General features: G+C 52.7%; 1 long non-coding RNA gene across 1 annotated transcript; it reads left to right on the forward strand.

Moving 5' to 3' along the window:
* The first annotated feature begins 17535 nt into the window (after positions 1 to 17535).
* On the forward strand, positions 17536 to 19392 carry LOC123592889. The gene is made up of 2 exons (XR_006709993.1): positions 17536 to 18390; positions 18675 to 19392. It is a non-coding gene; the product is annotated as an uncharacterized LOC123592889 (long non-coding RNA).
* The last annotated feature ends 2381 nt before the right edge of the window (positions 19393 to 21773 follow it).

The following is a 21773-nucleotide window of genomic DNA, read 5'->3' on the forward strand; positions in this document are numbered from 1 at the left end:
CCACTGAGCCCCATCCGCACTCCTGGTTTACAAGATAAGAAGATGGTTGTGGTTTGTTACACAGCAGTAGATAGCCAGAATACCTCCAGAAGCCCTGACTCTGAGTGGACCGTGGCGGCATTTTGGGTCTTCTGGAACTAATGTTGGCTCCGAACCAGCCTCCAATAATCCCTAAAATATCTTGTAGTTCCTTCTCTCCAATGCACACTCCGGTAAGTGGCCTCAGGGCCCTTTGGAGGAAGATCAGGAGGAAATTTTACAGCATACAACGTGGCTGTGTGGCAGCGTCCTTCCTCAAGCGGATCCGGACTCCTCTTTCACTCAAGGGGCTCTGCGTCCATGAACGGCCCAGTCTGAAGGGGCCGCCATTTTCTACTTTGTTGCTTCAGTTAGATTTCTATTTACCAGACCTGCAGTTTTCTGCTTATACAAATCAAGATTTTATTAGGCTGCCCATTTATTTCAGTCTTGGGAGCTCTGTGATTGATTGATTGATCAATTAATTAATCCCATTCCCCTGCCCACCCCCCAAACTTAGGGGATGATTGAACAGGTGTTAAATAATAAGCCCACTTCTGCATTTGGGCACTCTCTTGAATTATTGAATACTTTCTTCTACACTAAAGAAATTCTAGAATCTCAGCTACATTCAGGGCAGGCTACACTTGGGGTCCAGGTTTCAAGAACCAACTGAGCAAACCTTTAGAGATACTTCTAGTTGCTTGAGCTAACACAAGGAATCCAGGATCTCTGCTTAGCGCATCCACCCACGTCAATAAATTTGCCCAGATGCGACATTATATTCCTTCCGCTAGGATGTGCCACACTTGGGGTCCATTGCCATACACGTTTCCCTGTTGATATGAGCTGCCAACATCTTGTAATGCTTTGGTGTGTCCCACGCCTCCTCATGGGTCACACCTTATACCTGACCTGAAACTTTCAGGTCTTGAGTCTGGTTATAAATCTAGAAGCAACGAGAAGTGGGGTGGGGGCGGGGGGAGGTGGTCTTGAGGAAGATCACTTTTCCCCTGCAAGGACACCACCTCAGGACAGGCCACCAGAGATTCTCCAGGTATAGAGAGGACCTCTGGCTCTTCAGTCAGACTTTGATCTGGAAAGCCCCGAGCTCATCTTTGTTTTCCAAAGTTTTCCAGCGCACTTAGAAGCAACCAAGCAGCCCACGGTCCCTATTTGTTTCCACTGACTCATGCTATGCCAGCTGCTGCTTGGTCACCCAGAGCCTGCCAGAGGCCTTGACTGCAGGGGTCTAAAGGTGATAATTTAAGTGACTACTTCACTGTTGCATGCCATGGACCAGCAGTGGCCCCGGCACCCCCAGGCACCCCAATAGCAGGTATTTAACACCTCCAGATCTACCCAGAACAGAGAACCAATGCCAGATTCCCATCCTGAAGGTTCTCTGTTCCGGAAGCATTGCCAATGCCAATAGCTATCCGGCAAGGTGGTGGTCGGGAAGCAGAGCCACCGTGAGTGTTACAGGACAGGGACTCATCATGTGTATATTATTTTTAGAAAAAATTTTTAATGTTGATTTATTCTTGAGAGAGTGAGAGAGACAGAGCGTGACTGGGGGAGGGACAGAGAGAGAGAGAGGGAGACACAGAATCTGAAGCAGGTGCCAGGCTCCGAGCTGTCAGCCCAGAGCCCAACGTGGGGCTCGAACTCACAGGCTGTGAGATCGTGACCTGAGCCGAAGTCGGACGCTTAACCGACTGAGCCACCCAGGCGCCCCTCATGTGTATACTATATTAGGCCTGACATGATTGTGGGAGGGGCTGGCGATGCGAAGGGGGACTTGGGGTCAGAGAAAGATTCTCCCCCAGGGCAGCCTGAGAAGCCAGGGATGTCTGCGGCCGCTGGAAGCTGCCACCCCTGTGGGTTCTCGGCCTGGTGCTACTGTTGCCCATGTTTAAGCGAGGGGCTCTTAAGTAAATGATGGAAATTGTGCTGCTTTTTTATTTATTTCGCTCTCGTGTCGTCCTCGCAAACTCTGAGCTGAGTCCAGTCATTATCCCCACTTTTCTGACAAAAGAACAAAGGCTCAGAGAAGGGCACATGACTGCCTCTGGGCCAGATGGCACGCTCAGCTTGGTCTGATTCCAGGGACCAATAAACACATGAAGCCATGCACCTGGGTAAGAAGAAAGGAAGTCAGGGGAAGATTCCTGTGAGTTACTCATTTTTAAATTGTTTTTTACTGAGCACGTGCAGCCCTTACTGCCCAGTGCTCACAATGGCAGTGAGCCTGCTGTTATCATTATTTGTTTAATTTTCCTGAAAGGGGGACAGAGCAAGCCTCCCACAACCCAACCCAGAGGCCACATTGGAGTCGAGGGGGCCTGTCAGGGCAAGCCTCACCCTCACAGTGGTCATAAAGATGCTTCTGGAACAGCGTGCCCAGGCTCAAATCCCAACTCCACCTTCACCACGTATTAGTGGCATGATTTTGGGCAGGTTTCCTCTCTTGGCCTCAGTCATCCCATCTGTGAAATGGGGATAATAATAGAACCTACCTCACAGGGTTGTTTGAAGATCAAGCAAATTAATATTTGCAAAGAACATACAACAATGACTGGCACGTAGTTAAGTCCTGTAACAGCATTTGCTTAAACACACACGCACAAATACACATACACACATAATTGCTAGAAAACGTTTGGGAGTGATCTGAGCAGTACGTATCACATTTTTTAAAAAGTGGGCTCCACACCCAGCGTGGAGCCCAACACAGGGCTTGAACTTACCACCCTGAGATCAAGATCTGAACTGAGATCAAGGGTCAGATGCCTGAGCGACTGAGCCACCCAGGCGTCCCTACCTATCAAAGTTTTAAATGAGCAGCACCGATTCAGCAGTGCCACTGTGTGGACTCTATCTGGTAGACACATCCATACAAATTCGTCGTGATAAATAGTGAAGAATGTCTACTGCAGTGTTATTTGTGAGGTCAAAAAAATGGAAACGATACAGATGTTTAATCAAAAGGGGAGTGGTTAAATAAAGTAAGGTACTTCAGCAAGTGGGGGACTACCCAAAGGGGAAAAGAATAAGTTTCGTGTATTGGGTTGAGTCATCTGAACTTGCTAACATTTGACCATTTTTGATTTACGAAGTGGTAACGTGGCAATTGCAGATGATGTAATCCAATATGGCGCACTTGTGTTAGCGCAGACTGAGCTGCGGCAACAAACAAACCCAACATGTTTGTTGCTACAGTAACAGACCCCGGCTACAGAGGCGTGATCAGTGAAGGAGAGGGGGCTCTCTTCCCTTAGGTGCTTCTGGGACCCGGGCTGAAGGAAGAGTCTGACATCTTCAGCGGGTGTGTTGTGTTGTGTTTCCTTGCTGGCCTGAAGGGAAGGAGCATAGAGGAGCACGTGACCCAGGCCTAGAAGGGGCACCTCTGACTTGGGCTCACATTCGGCTGCCAGAGAACTCAGTCATGTGTCAAACAGAGCTGCAAGGAGGCTGGAAAATGTCTAGCCGTGAGTCTGGGAAGAGGAAAAGATGGGTTTTGGTGGATGGATGGGATGTCTCTGCCCCAGTACGTTCTAAGCCTTCAGAATGGGGGCAATAACAGTAGCCACTGCACAGGAAATGGCATAAGGTCTGTGTCCTTATCACAGCCCTGGCCTATTGTGAATGCTCAATAAATTTTAGTGTGGCAGCTGCCTCCCAGAGGCTCCCAGTGGAATTGAGTTCCAAGCGCGCACTAGGGTAACTTGCCTGGTAACTGTGGCTAATTGTATCTCCCCACATACAATGGGTTATTGACATTCCACCCAATCTGAACCCGGGCAGAAACTTCCTGACTGGTGGCAGAAGTGATGCTGCATGGCGTCTGAGGCCAGTGGTGACAGGACCCATGGTTTCCACCTGACGTTTTCTGTGTGTGTGTTGGGGGGCGGGGGGGAGATTGCTCTTGGAACCTGGCCACATGTTTCAGGAACCCAGGCCACCTGGAGAGGGTACCTGTGGGGGTCTCAGGTGACAGTCTCAGCTAGGCCCCCCAGTGGGCAGCCAGCATCAGCTACCCCATGTGTAAGCGAGAGACCTTCTGAGGATTCCAGCCCCAGCCTTTGAGTTTTCCAGCGGAGGCTTCACTATGGAGGAGAGAGAATTCGTCCCTGCAGTCTGCTTTCCTGACCCACAGAAATCTTGAGAAGTAGCAAATCATCATTGCTGTTTTAAGCTACTAGCTTTTGGAGCCATTTGTTGCATAGCAATAAGTGACCAGGACAGTCCCTTCCCTTTCCTCACCTGATTTCCCCACTTGCCTCTTCTCGCTTTTCCTGGGTCACCTCCTAGACCATCCACCTGCCTTCTGGTTCTCGTCTCAGGGTCTTTTCTGGGGGAACCGGCAAAGGCACACATTATCTGGAAAAGATACACGCAGGAAAGTGGCAAATGGAAAATTATTGAGTACTTTCTCTAGGTGGGTTTGAGAACCAGAAACTTTACGTTTTAGTCAATATATCTGAATAAGTGACTTTTTTTGTTTTATTATTTTAATTTTAAATAATTTACATTTTAAACAATTCTTCATTATTATTTTTAAAAATACAAAAATTGTGAGTTTGAGCCTGTGACAGCTCAGAGCCTAGAGACTGCTTCAGATTCTGTCTCCCTCTCTCTCTGCCCCTCCCCTACTTGTGCTCTGTCTCTCTCTCCAAAATAAATAAACATTAAAAAATATTTTTTAAAAATACAAAAATTGTCCATAAAACCAGAGGCAGTTCTCATAAGACACAATGGATAGAATGGGTTGACTTGAGGAGGACAGCTTCTGACGTCAGCCCCCGTCCAGCAGCTAAGTGGGATGGGATGAATCCTTCCCCCTCCCCCTTCTTCTTTACACTTTACCTATCATTTTAAAAAATATTTTATTTATTATTTATTATTTATTTATTATTTTAGAGAAAGAGAGCACAAGTTGGGGAGAGGGACAGAGGGAAAGGGAGAATCCTGAGCAGGTTCCACACTTAGTGTGGAGCCCAATATGGGGCTCGATCCCATGACCCTGGTATCATGACCTGAGCTGAAATCGAGAGTCGGTCATTCAACTGACTTAGCCACCCAGGCTCCCCTTTTTTAAGCTTTACATAAACTAAGAAAATTGAGCTTCATACACATAGCATAATGGCATGAAGCACATTCACACTGTTGTACAACCCTCACCATCATCCATCCACAGAACTTCTTCATCTCCCCAAGCTGAGTCTCTGTACCCCTTAAACACGAACTCCCCATTCCCTCCTCCCCCAGCCCCTGGCAACCGCCCCGTCTACTTTCCGTCGCTACGAACTTGACTGCTCTGGGGACCTCATCTAAGAGGAATCACACACTATCTGCCCTTTTGCATCTGGCTTATTTCACATAGGGTGATGGTTTCTGAAGAGGTCCTAGGATCACTCTCATGGTCACGGCCACTGGTGGCCATGCTTCCTGGCATGAGACCTGCACCCTCCCTGCGCAGGTGCGGCTGGTGGACGAGGCTGGCGGATGCGGCAGGCAGACGTGGCTGGCCCAGACACTTTGTTCCGGACCAGCTCACGGCGCCTCTCCTTCCCCAGTTCCGAACAGAATCGCCGGGCGAGGGTTAATCAACATTCAGTCATGTTTCCAAGTTTAAATGGAGCATTTGTTTAATTATGTGTAAGTAGCAATACATTGTGGCCATTATCTAAATCACTATTTTATTTCCTGGATGTGGTTTCATAATGCGGGGTTTCTGCTCTAGCCTAGCATCATTAACAGAGAAGAGTTAATGAATATAAAAGCGTAAAGGCTAATTACACTTTAATTTACAATCATGGTCTCATTTTGGGACCACATGAAATCTGTTTTGAAAACAATTAAAAAAAAAAAACCCGCTCTTGCCCTGGTAAGTGGAGGGACCCCGGCCAGGAGCCCGGCTCTGGCTGCCACATCCAGCATTGGCTGGCACGGATCCCCTCTCTGGTGCCATTACTGGGAGGCTGCTGAGGCCAAGTTCAGCGCCCTGTGACTCTGTCTTTTGTTTCCAGCAATTTTCCTCTTGCCTTCAGTGTCTGCCCTTGTGGCTGCTGGGGAGAATTGGGGGAGCCCCATCAGGAGCACTGGAGGCCTGTGCATGCTGCTCTGACGTGGCCTCACATTGAGAGGCAAGCTGGTCAGAATTACCGTGGTTTCAAAGGTGGTGGTGACGGAAGTTCGTCTATTAAGTTTACTAAGTTCCTATCGTATTTAGACACTAGGCTTACTTTTACACGTATTATTTATTCCTTGAAATTATTATTGGGGCGCTGGGGTGGATCAGTCGGTTAAGCATCAAATCTTGATCTCAGCTCAGGTCTTGATCTGAGTTATTAGTTCAAGTCCTGCATTGGGCTCAATTCTGGGAGTGGAGACTACTGAAAAAACAAAACCCTGCTTATCAAAGGCAATTCGTCTCCCTGAATTTTGAACTGATCCCTCGGAAATGCTTAACGGAATGATGGAATACTTTTTAATTTTCGTGGGCATAATAATGGCATTGTTGTTATACAGAAGAATGTTTTTATCTTAGTAGAGGAAAAGAAGTTTGGGGATGAAGGGTCATGATGTCTGCCACTTTCTTCTAAATGGCTCAGGAAAGAAAAAAATATATATATAGAGAGAGTGATAACTGGACAAAGTATGAATCATTGTTGAATCCAGATAGAGGGTATACAAGTGTTCATTGTCCAATTCTTTCAACTTTCTTGTGTTTTGAAATTTTTATAATAGAATAATTATAATATATTATATTATAAATATATAAGTTATAATAATTATAATAAAAATTGGGGGGAAAAACCATCATCCCTCTGGCTTCCACAAATTATTTTGCCTTCTTTTCTTGTTAAGTAAACTCCTTTTCCCCCAACAGAGGTCAAAGTTCCATTTAATTAAGCCCAGACTTTGTCTGTATAGTTTTGATTAATGGATTACTGAGGTCTGGAATAATAACTAATCAGATAATCAAATAATAATTAATCAAATAAATATGTACAAACCAAAAAAACAAAAGAAAGCCACAGGGAGGGTAGTGAGCCGTCATACCTAACTTGCCTTTTTTGCTTCTGAAACCCTCAATTCGGGCTCCCCTTGCAAGGAAAAACCATTCGTGAGAAAATACCAGCAGCTATTACCCACTGATGGCCGGCGGTGGGGGGGTGGGGGTGGGGCGGGGAGGGGCAGTAAAGGGACCCTTTCAGCCAGGCTGGTGGGCTGGTGCTGTGTAGGTGGCTGTCACTTCTGGGAATTCATCCCCAGGAGACATGATGGGGGTGGGGGGGGGGGGAAGGCTGTTGGCTGCAAGATCGTTTATGTTAAAAATAACGGTAGGACCAACCAAAATAGAAAAATCTGAAAAGAAACGTCAAAAATTTCTTTATAATTCCAACAATAAGGTGCATTTTAACACTTTCTGTTTGTCTCAACAGATTTTGCAGTGCGGGCTCACAAATCCGTGGGCCATACTTCCCACCTACGGTGGGCAAAGCGACTGGCAGCCTGTGACTCCACCCCCTTGGCTATAGCTGATTGGACGAGGATGGGCACTGGTACCCAAGCCAGGCCAATCAGAATGCCTTCTCCAGGAATTTGGAAAGGTGACCAAGGAATCCCAGACTCCGCGGGAAATCTGGGAGCTATCAGGGGCCATCCTGCTGCCATGGGGGCTGAGGGCCTTGAGTGCCACCACAAGCATGAAGCAGACACAAGGAGAGAAGCAGCGGGAGAGCGCTGGGGAGACCAGACCTTTCCTGGTCCTGGGTCAAGGCCACGGTCCTGCCTTTGGTTTCAGAGACTCCCCTGCAGCATTTTATTAGATTCGCTTTTTTTCATGTTTAACCTGGCTTGGGTGGGTTTCTGCTACAACCAAAGCAGTTTTAATATATTGAGCCTGCATTATTTTAATAGTAGAAAGGAAAATAATAGGAATTACAGCCATTCACTGACTGCGCTGTGGACTTTGTGCTGTGCCGCCTGTCGCCTGGATGAGCCCTCCCTGGTTCCAGCTTCCACCAGGTGGCCCCTGGAAACCCCATGTCCTCCCTTTGTGCCCAGAGGGAAAGTGGCTTCCTGCTACAATCGTCTCTGGGTCACTGCCCTATCCAATTTGGCTTCTCAGCTCTTCTGTCTCCTGTGTGGTTAATTCCTTGGATCACATTCCCTGTTTAAATACCGTGTTCCTGGCTGGACATTAACTGATACACATACGTTATCTCATTTTGTCCTCAAAATGCCCCTCTGCGGGAGGTATTAGGATTCCTACTTTGCAGATGAGGAAGCTCATGCTCAGAGAAGCTGAGTAATGTGCCCCAAAGCCACACAGCTTGTCACAAGCTGTGTGAGCTTGTATCACTGTATGGTACTAGGCTGCTTTTTAGAATCACCTTTATTAAAAACTAAAACCAAAACAGATCCTGACTTCCAGGCCCTTCCAGCCCTGCCCAGCTGTGCAAGAGCAAGGCTCTGCGGAGATCCTGCAGGCCAGGGAAACTTCCTCAGGCAAGCCCAGCTTCTCTCTGCCCCCAAACAGTGTGGGAGCTGATTCTGGAAGCCCCCTGTTCACCGTGCCAGCCAAGAACCCTCGGGCATGTGCACTTAACCTCTGAGCCTCGTTCTCGCCCCTGTCACGACAGAAGTCGTGTCTAGAAGGTGAATTCCTCCGTGTCCCTGGCTCCCCACAGACTTGGCACGAAGGGGCCGTGGGAAGTCATTGATGCTTAGTGACTGCACACTGGCCAGAGTGCCCACACGCAGCCTGGCATGGCCTCACACCCAATAGCCTGCTCAGGTTTTCCGCTCCTGTCCCTTCACCAGGGGGTCGCAGTCGCCTGTGTGCAAATGGAGAGGGAGGAAGTGGTAGCTGCCTCTCCAAGCATGGACGTGGAGTCCTTCTGTGACGTGGTCTCCAGCTGCCTCAGTTTCTCCCACTGTGTCCTGCTGCGGGGTTCAGTGAGGATTCATGGTGGTGTCGGTCACTCTACTGATTCTTCTGTATCCACAGATAGATTCTTCTGAGTCTATAGTGTTTTGGGGGATGGAGCATGTCCATCTCATGTCACCCCTGAGGACCGTCCCCTTGCACTCCTCTGCTGGCAGGAGGACTCTGTGCTCCTCCCTCTGTTCCTCTCAAGGTTGCTGGGATGGGCAGCTCCTTGCCCCTTCTGGCTTGATTCTCCTAGAGCTACAGTGCAGTTGTGGAAGTTGTACACTGCACAATCCCAGGGGCATTCACTGTTCATGTCGAAGACATGGCAGATTTTCTAAAGTTAGGACAATTTCCTGAAAGATGGGAGTAAAGAGGTAGAAAGGGTGTCTTTTACGAATTCTCACAGAGATGCCAATGTGAACCGGAACCATTTCTATTTTGGGAGAATGACATCTCGACCCAGTGAGCTCCATTCGACTTTCAAAGCATAGTTCCAATGATTCCTCCCCCAGAAAGCCTCTGCTCTCTATGTAGGAATCACTGCCCATTTCCCCATCCAGGGCTCCCTCAGCTCCTTCCTTCCCTCTGCCCGGCTCTGAGCTCCTGGGTGCAATAATGGTTGCACTGGATGGGACTCCACCCACCCTCTGGCCTTTGCCTGCCCAAGGAGAGAGTCCATGGCATTCTAGGCGGCCAGCCTGGGCCTGAACTGGAAGGCTGATGGAGTTTCACAGGTGCCAGTAATGTTGGAGCTGGGAGGGCTGGCCAAACTCCCATCCACCTCCATTTTACAGATAAAAACACTGAGGCCCAAAGCAGGGAAGTACTTGGACAAGGTCCCAACAGTGAGTTGGGGGCCAAAGCCTCTTGACTCCCACTGAGGCTGTTGGCATCTGCTTCCCGCTACGTGGTGGAGAAGCCCCCCAGGGGTGCGGGATGGGTGGTGTTGAGGATAACGTGCAGATATTCAGGCCACCACTCCCAACCACCGCCCCGGAAGTCATTTCCAAGCAGCTTCCCAGGGAGAGTTCTCGACACGAAGCCAGAATATCTGGAAGCCTTGGTGACCGATTCTCTGGCACAGCTGTAGAGGTCTGGGCTCGGGGTCTGAGGGCTGCGCAAAGACCTCGTCTGCAGCTGCCTGGACGCAGAGTGACCCTCTGTCCTGCCTGGCTGCTCCAGCCCCCCATCTCCAGCTCCCCTCCTCGCCTGATCCACTCCTTCCTTCCGAGATTTATTCCTGGGCCTCAGAGCCTAGAAATAATTTGCTGACAAAGCCCCATCCCAGGCAGGTGCTTTAATTGGTTTTGTGGGAGCAGGTCTGGGAGCATCTATTTAGAAGGAAATAGAAATTATGGCGGCACCGCCTGTCCTTTCTCTGTAATGGGGACTTCGGAGTGTCTCTGTGTGGTGGGGGGCAGGGCAGCTCTGAGGAAGGCAGAGGCCTGGTCACCAGGAACCCCGGGTCTTTCTCTGGGATGCAGGTGCTTGGGCCTGAGGTGTCTGGGGCCATAGCTGCAGGCTGGCCCCGCCCCAGCCCCGCTCAGCCTCAGAATCGGGTAGGGCGGTGTCTCTACCTCACAGAGCTGAGGATGAGAAGCACCGGGGCTGAGGGGGCAGCGGGGCAAGGACACGGCTGGGGTTAGAGCTCAGGGCCCTTTTCTCCATCCTTCTTCGGGGACACCCTCGCCTTTGCTCCATGGGCACCCTCTAAAACATAAATCCCATTTGTAACCCCTTGACTCAAAGCCCTTCCACGCCCTCCCACTGCCTTCAGCAGGAAGCCAAATTCCTTAGCTTGGCTTTCAAGGTCCCTCGCTATCTGATCTCTGATGACCTCCTCAGCCACATCATTCATTGTTCCTATCTGGTCCCCACCAATAGCCGCTAGTCTTCTCTACTGGGTACCTGTGTGTTCCCCTCTGTGCGTGCCACCCTGTGCTAACTCAGCAATTGCCCCGTGACTCAAGAGATCATCATGGCTTTCATTTTACAGATGAGGAAATGCAAACTCAAAAGGTTAAGTCGCCTGCCACAGGTCACACAGCAGGACCGGGACCCCAATCCAGGCCTATCTAGTCCATACTCTTAACTACCAAGGTAGAGATGGAACTGGCCATGCTCCCTCAGGCCTTGAAATCCCCGGGTCCCCTGAAATATCCCTGCCTGCATTTTTTCCACTGGCAAACTCCTACTCATTCTTTAAAACCCACTGGATGTCACTTGCTTGGGACTCCTTCCCTGCCGGGCCTCTCCCTCATCTAGTCTCTTCCCTGGGCTTCTCCAAGTCCCAGCCAAGACTTCACGTCAGCTTTGACCTCTGAGTTTGTTATTGCTTGTGTCAATGTCTGTCCCCTCCCTTCCCAGACAAAGAGCTGCAGCTGAGCTGTTGACCCTACACAGTGGGGGTTGTGACCCTGGAGGCCCAGCTGGGCCCTAGACTCTTGTCTTGCCTGGGTTTTGAGCAGCCTAGGCCACAGCAGCTCTGTGTGATCCTGAGCCAGGCCCCGGATCTCTGTCACTCATTCTGCCCGTATGTAAACCTTGAGGGTCAGCCTGGAGGCATCTGCCATGCTGGGGACATTGAGGGCCAGGCTTGGGCTGGAATCTCACATACGTGACCAGGATTATTGTGACTCTTGTGATGTATATATGAGTGAGCGGGTCGTGCCAGGGTGGGTCACGTCACCAGGCCAATCTCAACTCTGCCCCTCACCTGCTACATGTGAGCTCCGGCGAGCCCCCTGATTCTCAGTTTAGTACAGAATAGTAATAATACTCCCACACGGGTTGATTCGGAGTGAGGATTTCAGGGCCTGGCCCAGAGCATATGCTCCAAAGGTTCTCACCACTGTCATCACCCTGTCCCTGCAGGCCACCGTAGGTGGTGGCAGACAGAGGGGCCTGAGGATCTCAGTCTAGACAGACAATCTGACTCACAGAGGCCAGGCCAGGGCAAAGGAGCCTGCACAGGTCTTGGTTTTCTGGGCCCAAGGTGAGTAGTGAGGCTGGGTTTCCAAGCTTCTTGTTTCCTGGTGTGACTTTTCTAAGACTCCAGGACAGTGTTAGGTGGGAGCAGTTCTTGAGGACAGAGGGGCAGGCTGTGGGGGGGGGGGGGGGGGGGGCTCAGGGGGAGGCTGGGGGCTCAGAGGAGGACTGGAGGCAGATGGATCTTCTCCAATGAGGCCGGTGGGTACAGGTGAGCATGGTCAGTGGCCAGGGGGGTGGCAGGCCAGCTTCAGCTGCCCCGATTCCACAAGCCCCAGAGTCAAGGTCCCGGCCTGGTCTCTTCACTTCAGGGTTGTGGCCGAGCCTCCGTGTCCCCTTCTGTAACCGGGAAGGGGGGGGGGGGCAGCAGAGCAGAGGGGCAGGTGAGGTCGCCGCTGCGGGCTCCCGGGCCTCTCTGCACGTGACGCGGTGGCAGCGCCTGCGCCAACCCCAACCCCGGGGCTGAATCCAGGAGGGGCGGCGGGGCCACCCTGAGACTCGGAGACTGGCTGCAGGACCGAGCCGCGGGCGCCGGGGGCCGGGAAGCCGCCGCAGTGCGGACCATAGGTGGCGCCACGAGGCTGCAGTTGGGCCTCCCCGGCGGCTCCCGTGGCCGCGCGTCTCGGCCGTTCTCGGTCCCGCGTGGCCGTCCCCGCCGCCATCGGCCCGTCGGTCCGCGGAGACCCCCGTATGTGTTTGGGGCGTTAGGGGTCGCACCCCCGCCGGCGGCGGCCAAGGCCAAGGCCCAGACGGACGCGCAGGCAGGGGACAGGCGGACCTTCGTGCAGCCGGATCCCCCACCTCATACACTGTCCCCGCAGCTGCCACCCAGCCCTGGGCGACCGAGGCTCCGGAGACGCGGGCCCTACACCCTCGGGCTTTCCTGGGCCTGCGGGGTGGATGGACCGGCTCGCTGCAGCGGCTGTGCTCTGGTGGGGGGGGGGGGGGCGTGGGGAGGGTCCTGGTGGCTGTGCGACAGCGAGTGGAGTCCACCCGTGTGGTGAGGGTAGTCATGGAACAGGGACGTGTTCCGGCCTTGAGAGTCCATGGGGAGGCCTGCGTGTGCTGTGCACGGGTTTGGGTGCCTGGGGTGGGTGCTGGGCACGTGCGTCCAGCCGGGGGAATTCTTTCTTTGTTCTTAGCGGAGGTCCCCGCAGGGGCAGAGAGATGGGGTGTCTCTTCCTCCCCCTTAAATCCCCATCTCCGGGTTCCTGGGCTGCTTCCCCAAAGGGAAGACTTGACTGGGAGATGGTCACCATCCCTTTTTGAAGGAAACAGCTGGGGTGCTGTGGTGTGTGTGTGTGTGTGTGTGTGCATGCATCTAAGTGTGTGTCTTTGTAGGGCATCCTCTTGAGAGTACGCTGGGCCCGAAGAAAACTTTTGATCTCCCAGAGAAGGCCTGGAGGCGAAGCCCCGAAGGCAGGTGAGCTGGGGGGGGGGGGGCAGCTTGAAGGGTGGGGGTGGGACTGACTTGCCCCAAATCAGCAGCAGCAGCAGCAGCAGATTTGTATGGCCTTGGAGGTGGTGAGCTGACTGTGTGGAGGTTTTTGACCTGAGGACCATTGTGTCCTTTCCAGCTCATTCCAGAATCCACACATTTCATAAGTAGCTGCCCTGAGCTCCGAGCCTGGAGTCGGGGAAGTAGGGTTCGGAGAGGGGGTTTAGAGAGGAGTAAGGCCCCACCCCTGTCAGACATGCCTAGTCCAGCAGAGCAGGTAGGACACATCTTTGGGGGCTGCACGTGTTGGGGGGCAGTGGTGATCAGAAGGGGACGTGGGGAGAGAGACGGCCTAGCAGGAGCCAGAGGTTGGAGGACCTCAGTGCCAGAAAAAAGGAAATTTGAACTTTCTCCCATAGAAGCCGGGAGAATCTCTCTCCTAAACTACTGTGTCACCACCCTCACCCCACCTAGACATAGACACACACACACACACACACACACACACACACACGGATTCAGGGCATGCTGTGTGATCTGGGAGAGTTGCTTAATCTCTCTGAGCTGTATTTTCTTCCCTTCCCTCTTGGTAGCAAGCCCTGTGCCCACTACTGAGGACAGCAAAGGAGGCATGATCCAGGCCTGGCCAATCAGAGTGCCCCATCCTGGCGCTGTGGTTGGTTCAGAGATGGGCATGTGACCCCCTTGGCCAGAAGCTTTTCTGCTGGAACGGCTTTGGAACCTTCACTACCACGTTCTTTCTTTGGCTTTTGAGCCATAAATCCCTTATCGACCTTAGCTGGTTTGCATTTTCACTGTTCTGCAATTGGGAGAGCCCTGAGCAGATCAGAAATAATAAAGCACTTCCTGTGCGGCAGGTTCATTGACGCTGTGTGTGGCGTGCCCTTCTTTATGGGAGCTGCTTTGGGTAGGGGGAAAGAGCTGAGATTGGGAGACAGATCTCAGGGACCCCATCTCTGCAGTTTCTCCCTGAGTGACCCTGGACAGGTCACTGCCCCTTCCCGAGCCTTAGTTTCCTTGTGTGTAAAATAGACACATAGTTCCTCTCTCAGGGCAGCTGCCAGGGCTCGGTCATGGCAGTGGTGGGCCTGCTGGAGGGGCGGGAATGTCTGTCCTGGGCCTCCTGAGTGAGAGGGTTCAGAAGAGGGGCGGCCAGGGGGCGAAGGCTCCCTGACTGAAGAGGGCTGGGGCTGTGTGGCCACAGTGGGGGCTGCAGGAGTGAGGGAGTGCAGTGGCGGGGGCCGGGGGACCCCCATGCTTGCCTTGCCCAGATCAAAGGTAGGAGGCTGCAGTTTTGCTGGTGGGCTCAGAACCCCTTCCTCCAGCTGGGGACAAGGAACCAAGAAGAGCCAGCAGGAGAGAGAGAGGAGGCAGACTAGCTGCTGGCTGGAGCCAGAGGGTGGAGACGCTGTGACAGGTGGTAGAGATCTCTGACAGGTGCATGAGCCTCTGAGCCCGGACACCTGGAGCCCCACCAGCTCTGCTCACCAAGCAGAGATGTCTGCGACAATGGTGCTCCTATCCCTGAGGTCTCTGGCCCACTGTCCCTCCTCGCCCCTTCTCTCTCTCTGGCCACCGCTGCCCCTTCTTGCCCTCCAGTCTCTCTCTTACCTACTCGCCACAGGACAGCTCGGTGGCCTTAAATCCAAATGCAACTCTGAGCCGTGCTGGACCACATCCTGAATCCCCGAACCACCCTCGGGGCCCTGCCGGGCCTTCCGCCTCCGTCTTGCTGTACCGCGTCCACATGTGCTGGGTGAACTGTGTTCTCGAGGGCCTCCCGACCCTGCATGTGGGCCTGTCCTCTGTCCTATCTGCGTGACACCGGCGAACCCCACCATCTGTGCGCTCAGGTCCTGAACCTATAGGTGATTGCGTGAGCGCAGGCTGCACTAGGCCTCTAGGGCAGCCAGTGTTCCACCCGGGGCCAGACCCGGGGACCTGTGATTCGTCGTCATCATCGTCAATGCCGGTCTGAGGAAGCCCCATCCAGGCTCTTAGCCCAGCCCCCTAAGAGCCCTTGCTGGCCACCCACCCAGACCCTCGCCCCTTTCTCTCCTTCCTCAAGGCTTTGTTCCCACCAGAGTGGCAGGATGAGTCTTTGGGGTGGGGCCATTGTCACCCTCTGCTTGTGTCCCCAGCTCCCCTTCCCAGGAACTCAGACCCAAATCCAGGGACGGGGGGACACCTGGCCCTATGGCCAGTGGAGAGCCCCCAGAGGGACCTGGAGAATAAAGAGACACGGCAACTCATTCTGGCAAACTAGAAAGACTCCACGTTGTGTCCTGAGCGAGGTGAAACTTGAGCTGAGCACACTGGCTCGGGCAGGCTGCTGAGCGCATCGCTAGCTGGAAAGGTGACACACTTAAAGGGCCATGGCCAACTGAGTTCTTTCCAAATGCTTGGTTTTGCTTTGTTTTTGTTGTCTAGGCTGATGAAAAGTGTACTCTTTCCCCGCCATCAGAGAACTCAGAGGATGACGACTTCTTTTTACCACGCACTGGTTTTGCGTCCCCCTGTCTGTGATCCCGACACGGACAACTGTCAGGTGTTCCTGCTTCTGGGAAGTTACGGAGGCACGTGGAGGGAGGGGCATGAGCCCCGCCCCCTTCCCAAGCCTTCCCCTCTTTCCCGTCTGCTTCACCCCACCCTCCATGAGATCTGGACTCCTTAGGGTCAGGTCCATCTGGCTCTTCCCCCAGCCCTCCTCCCCCAGCAGGGCTGGACACTGGGGAGGGTTTGAGGGATGCTGAAGGGCTGGGGGTTGGTGCTTTTCTTTACGAAACAGTAGTCATTTATTGAGCACTTACTGTTTGCCAGAGTCCATGCTGAGCATCGAGAGCCCTGCCTCCCTGGGTTCCAGGTCTATCAAGGGCTGGACACTAATTATACATTATTTGATTTCAAGGAGGACACGAACTCATAGCAGGGCTTGGTCTCCACTGGGGGTGGTGGGAGCTGGGACCTCAACGGTGACAGAATGAGGGGCCCAAAGGGCAAGTTTGGAAGGAGGGGCCAGCCAGCCAGGTGCAGGTCCTGAAGCAGGAGGGACGGCATTTTTTGAGGACAGGAAGGCAAGCCATGGAGCCAGGGCTCTGAGAGGGGGTGAGTAGTGAGGGCTGAGGTAGGTGAGGCCTGTGGAAGACAAGCACGTCGGAACCCAGACATGGCAAAGACCCTGGGCACGGTCCACAGCCTGTGGGGAGCAGCCACTGGAGGGTTTTAATTCTTATTTTATTTTTTTTAATATTTATTTTTGAGAGAGAGAGAGAGAGAGAGAGAGAGAGTGCAAGCAGGGGAGGTGCAGAGAGAGAGGGAGACACAGAATCCGAAGCAGGCTCCAGGCTCTGAGCTGTCAGCACAGAGCCCCACGCAGGGCTGGAGCCCATGAACAGCGAGATCGTGACCTGAGCTGAAGTCGGGTGCCTAACTGACGCCCGTTGAGGCGTTTTAAAACAAAATGAGGTGGGAAGGTGGAGGGGCCCGACTGGATCTGGGTTTCTAAAGGATCTTCCTTAGTCTGTGGAGGGGAGGATGGGTGGGAGTCGTGGAGGGGGAGGGATGGGGGTGCTGGGCCAAGGGAGGGGGCGAGGTGGGCAGGAAGGAGCGGTTGGTTTGGGGATGTGCTTTGTGATGGGGGTATCGGCACTTGCTGAGGGATGGGGTGGGGAGTGATAGGCAGGAGACTGGAGGGCCCTCCCAGGTTTCTGGCTCGTGCAGCCTAGTGGATGGAGGTGCCATGGCCAGGAGAAGGAGCAGGTCAGGGACTCCCAGCCAGGCCTGATGGGAGCCCTGGCGAGCCTTTGGCTCTGATCCATGCCAGGCTCTGGGACTCAGGAGCCCTGAGTGGCCTGTCTACATTGGATGTCAAGCCATATGGCCTCTAGATGTTTCCTGATCATTGAAGAATGTGAGTCCTGGGCAAGTGGGCCCATGGCCATGGGCATGGTGAGCTGCTCGGCTCCACCAGAAGGGGCCCTGGGCTCCCTAGTGTCTTACTCAGGGGAATGGACCTGGATGCAAAGCCTGCTGGTCCTCCACAGCAGAGCCAGCAGGAGAAGCCTGGACCTCGTTGGGGGGTGGGGTGGGGTAGTGAATGGTGGGGGCAACGAGCACTGTCTCTGGAGTCAGGCAGGCCTGGGTTCAAATTCTGGCTCTCCCACATACTGGCTTGATGTTGGGCAACGGGGCCTCTCTGAGCCTCAGTCTCCCCATCTGTGAATGGAAATAATGATAATTCCTACCTCGTTATAGGCTTGTTGGAAAGGCTAAAATTAGGGAACATGCATGAAATAGCTCAGCACATAGTAAATTCTCAATAAATTTTAAGTGTTGTTGTTGGTATTATTATTATTACTATTATTATAGATCTTGCACACAACAGTAAATATTCTACTTCCAGACCTTTGCAAATGCTGTTTTCCCCACTCAGAATGTCCTGGTCCTGTTGGTTTACTCAGTGTCCACGTCAGGGATCTTATCTTGGAAGCCCCTCCAGGCTCACCCCGGCACCCAGCCGACTTGATTCATCGGTCTGTGTACCGCCCTATGCCTGGTGTACCCTCTTCACGGCACTGGCTCACCAATGGCTGTCTCTCCTCTCCTAGACTGGCCACCAGGGGTGCTGGGTCTGACTTTTCTCTGTGTCTCCAGGGCCCAGCCAGAGGCCCCAGAAACCCCCATACCATGCTTTCTGGCTCCTTACTTGAACTCTGGCTTTCTCTACCCTCAGATGCTGAACCCTCTGGGCTCAGCATTGGGAGGCCTGGGCAGGGCCCGACAGTGAGGTGTGGGATGTCAGCTGAAGAGGGCAGGATCCAGGATCCACACTGGCCTGGGCTGGGCTACGTGTGAGGAAGGGGGCCGGAAGGCCCAAGAAGAGCTGACGTAGCTATGATGGAGGAGACGGAGGTTGAGCCCACATGAGCGAGAGAGGTGGTGGCCATCTTGCTTGTGGCCCCCTTGAATGCAAATACAGGTACGAGGGAGCAAGAAATGTGGGGATCTTTGTCAGGGGCCAAGGCCCAGGCAGGCAGGTGGCCTAGGTCTGGAGGCATGGACAGTCCTGCTGCTCCATTGGCCCTGGGCTGAGGTCAATTCCAAGCCTCTCTCCTCAGCCTGAACGGGAGACCCAGTTGGCTTGATGTTGGGGTTTGAGTGGAGAGGAGGGATTTTATGGCCTTGGTGAGGGGAAGTGGCAGAAAGGCAGGGGGTAGATGGCTTTCCCGGAATCCCAGATCGCGCTTTAATAATTTGTTTCAGAATTAATGTCCATTCACGCCATCTTCACTGTTCCAGCTCATTGGAAGATTAAATAAAAACCCGCGCCACCCTCCCCCCACCCCCGCCCCCCACATGGAGGGAGACCAGCCCCGTTCTTTCCGGCTGGGCTGGCTGCCTGAAGCCAGCACAGGAAATAAATCTCTCAGAGAAAACCACTTTGCTCACACGATTTCAATCCAACAGGGCATAGTGGCCCCAGTCACTTCTTGTTTTATTTAGCTGATAATCTTTTATTGTATCAGGAGACCCTCCCAGAAGCACCATGTCTCTACAGATCCGAGGCCTCCCCAGACCGCTGGGCCAGGCCTCCTGAGTGGACCACATGCTCCCCCCCATCGCCCGAGTGTCTTCCCCTTTCTGCACGCCACAGTGCCAAGGACCCCGGAGGGTGGATTCTCGGGTCCCAGGGCACCCGGGAAGGGATGGGCAGTGGCTGCCTCCGGCTCCAGTGCACAGACCCAGGCCTCTATGGACCTCTGGGCCTCCGATGGCAGCATTTTGTGTTCTGGGTACCAACCCAAGGAGGCTCATCCGCCAGTGATGGCGGCAAAGCCCAACCGAGGCATCACTCACTCACTCAGCAAATATTTATTGTGGGCCTTCTCTGTGCCAGACTCCGGGAATAAGAAGTGACGAGACAGGTTCCTGCCGTCTGTAGTTATGGCCTTTCCTGGAGTAAAGCCTTTGTTTTACTGTATTATCTGATTACACTTTCCTCCTCGTGTGCCATTTTCTCTGACTCAGGCGTATTCTTTTTCTCTGTTTGTTTTTTTTTTAATTTCATATGGGCTATTAAGGACAGAAGCCAAGATATTAATAATATTTAGAAGTATTAGGAGTTGATAGAGTCTTCCAAAGATGAGTAAAAGCAAATCTTCACATCAAAGGGGCACATGATTGGATAATGATCACAAAAAATCCAATAACCTTGGGGTCAGGAGAGAAAATCAGACAGCATTAAGATACTAGAGTTCTACTTCCTCCAATGTTTATGAATTTTTTACCATCATTCTTTTTAGTGTGCCTCTTTATGCTAGTATCAGCCAAGCTTTGTTATGTATTAATAAACTTTCCCACACAAAATTCTTTGTGCTTATAAGTCATATCTATCATATCTTTCATAGCTCAACCCGGGCTCACTAGACTCTTTTTAATTCTCCCTAGGGCTTCATAAATGTTATATAAATAAAAATTTGGTTCTGATTTCAATACATTTCTCATATTTAAATTTTCCATTTTTTTTTTTTTTTTTTGAGAGAGAGGGCGCAAGTGAGTGAGGGACAGAGAGAGAGAGAGAGAGAGAGATTGAGGGAGAGAGAGAAGCGGGGCTCACATGAAGCAGGGCTCGAGCTCACCCGATGTGGGACTTGAACTCATGAACTGGGAAAGCATGACCTGAACCGAAGCAGATGCTTAACGACTGAGCCACTCAAGCGCTCATGTTTTTAAATTTTCTAAAATACTTTTTAGGGACACCTGGGTGGCTCGGTTAAGTGCCCGACTTTGGCTCAGGTCATGATCTCACAGTTCGTGGGTCCAAGTCCTGTGTTGGGCTCTGTGCTGACACTTCAGAGCCTGGAGTCTGCTTTAGATTGTGTGTCTCCCTCTCTGCCCCTCCCCTGCTCATAACTCTGTCTCTCTCTCTCAAAAATAAACATAAAAATTTTTTTTTTAACTTTTTATTTTATCGTTAATTATGTAGACTTAACGAAAGTTGCAAAAATAGTCATGAGAGTCCAGGATACCCTTCCCCCAGCTTCCCACAAAGGTAGTATCTTGCAGAGCTGTGAGACGTTACCAAAACCAGGAAAATCAGGGACGCTGCCTGAGTGGCTCAGTTGGTTGTCTGACTTCGGCTCAGGTCATGATCTCACGGTTCGTGGGTTCGAGCCCCGCATCGGGCTCGCTGCTTTCAGCACAGAACACACTTTGGGTTCAGTGTCTCCCTCTCTCTCGGCCCCTCCTTCACTTGTGCTCTCTCAAAAATAAACATTAAAAAAGGTTATTAAGGAAAAAAAAAAAGAAACACAGCCTAATACAAATTTCTCCAGATTTTACATGATTTCATTTCTGTGTTTCCATGCAGTTTGTATGACTCAGATGCATTTAACATTATGTTTATTTCCCCTAACTTAAAAAAAATTTTTTTTAACGTTTATTTTTGAGACAGAGAGAGATAGAGCATGAACGGGGGAGGGTCAGAGAGAGAGGGAGACACAGAATCTGAAACAGGCTCCAGGCTCTGAGCTGTCAGCACAGAGCCTGACGCAGGCCTCAAACCCGCAAAAGGTGAGATCGTTACTTGATCTAAAGCTGCCCAGGAACTCCTGCACTCCTTGACCAGTCATACGTGCCCCGCGGGGCCCTCGGGGACCGCTCAGCATCTCCACGCACAATGGCGAGGTCAGGTGACAGAGCGGAGGACATCTGACAGGGCCCTGATCACGTTCCCTGCGGCCCTGCTCTGAGCCAGGTGCGGGTGCTGGGGAGCCAGCGGTGGCCAGACGCGCAGGGTTCTTGTCTTCACGGGGTGGCTGGTCAGTACGCCTTCGACGCTGACTTGCCGAGGGCGGTGGTTAGATCCGTATCTTGCAAGGGGAGGGCCTGGCCGGGTACCAGGAGCTGGAGGCCATCGAACTGAAGCTGTGGGCCATGGAGCGGGCCCAGGGGCTGAAGCAGCCCAGGGCGCAGGGCCAGGCCGGGGAGGAGGAGGGCACAGAGACCCCGAGGGCCGGGGATGAGCCCTGGGACCCCCACGGAGAAGGTGGAGTAGGACCGAAGACCAGTCTACGTGGACGACGTGGACAAGGGGGCAGGGCCCAGGAGCTGGAGGCCTACTTCATTTCCTGTGGGGATGCCCACTGGGTCACCAGGCTGTGTGACAAGTTCCCCGGACACCCCGAGGGCTGTGCCTACATGGAGTTTGCCTCCGAGAGCTCAGCCTAGGCCACCGTGGAGCTGGACGAGAGTGTCTTCCAAGGCCGGGCCGTCAAGGTGCTGCCCTAAAGGACCAGCTCCACGGGGATCAGCTCCGTGCACCTCGGGGCCTCGTGGGGATAGCCAGGCGCCAGGGGAGGA

Source organism: Leopardus geoffroyi, chromosome D4 (assembly GCF_018350155.1).
Source record: "Leopardus geoffroyi isolate Oge1 chromosome D4, O.geoffroyi_Oge1_pat1.0, whole genome shotgun sequence".
Taxonomy (NCBI): domain Eukaryota; kingdom Metazoa; phylum Chordata; class Mammalia; order Carnivora; family Felidae; genus Leopardus; species Leopardus geoffroyi.